Here is a 703-nt window from a genome sequence, read left to right on the forward strand (position 1 = left end):
GGGGGTGGGGAGAAATTAAACCCTCTCCTGCCTCAGTTCCCCCACAAAGCATGCTCAGAGAGTTCTGTCTCCCTTGTGTCAGCCTTAAGATGTTCCACAGAATCTGTTTGGACATTTAAAGACTCAGGAGGGTGGCTCGTATTGTTTTGAAACTGTTCTTGTTATGTTTATCCAGTTGTTTTCAATGTTAAGTTTTAAATCTCTTTTGTTAAAAATAAAACGGGTGAAATGTTGGGTCCCTTCCCCGGTGCCATGTAGTCCTAGGAGAGGGGCCCTGGGGGGGAGGCACGGGGTCAACCTTGTTTACCATTGGTTGTTTTGCATTCCCCTGCGTGGGCAGGGACCCTCAGGTCCTGTGACTGTGAGAGTTCCTCAGCAGATCCCAGCCATGCGGCTGGAGAAATAAACATCTCTGAAACATCTATCAAGAATCGGTCCATATATATTTCTTTTCCATGGGCCTCCTTGTTTGATACATCATGTTACAGAATCCCCACTGGTAACAGGAAAGAAAAGCTGATGATGAGAATTAGAACTTCCTCAACCCCCACTTTCTGTATTTAGTTATATTAATCCAATATGAAAGGCTGAGTCCTTATAGGAAATTCTACAGCCTAATAAGGTGAATTCCTTTTTAAACTGAAGTTCTCTTATCACACTTGCAGGTCTGGATGTGAGATGACAGCGCCATTATTATTATCAC

The 703-nt window shown here is 43.8% G+C and overlaps 1 long non-coding RNA gene across 1 annotated transcript in view; it reads left to right on the forward strand.

The window, feature by feature from the left end:
• Positions 1–422, forward strand: part of LOC108446982 — a 1927-nt gene extending 1505 nt beyond the window's left edge. Inside the window, exon 2 of the long non-coding RNA XR_001862327.1 lies at positions 351–422. This is a non-coding gene — a long non-coding RNA (uncharacterized LOC108446982). The remainder of the gene's footprint in view (positions 1–350) is intronic.
• The last annotated feature ends 281 nt before the right edge of the window (positions 423–703 follow it).

Source organism: Corvus brachyrhynchos, unplaced genomic scaffold, assembly GCF_000691975.1.
Source record: "Corvus brachyrhynchos isolate BGI_N302 unplaced genomic scaffold, ASM69197v1 scaffold22, whole genome shotgun sequence".
Taxonomy (NCBI): Eukaryota; Metazoa; Chordata; class Aves; order Passeriformes; family Corvidae; genus Corvus; species Corvus brachyrhynchos.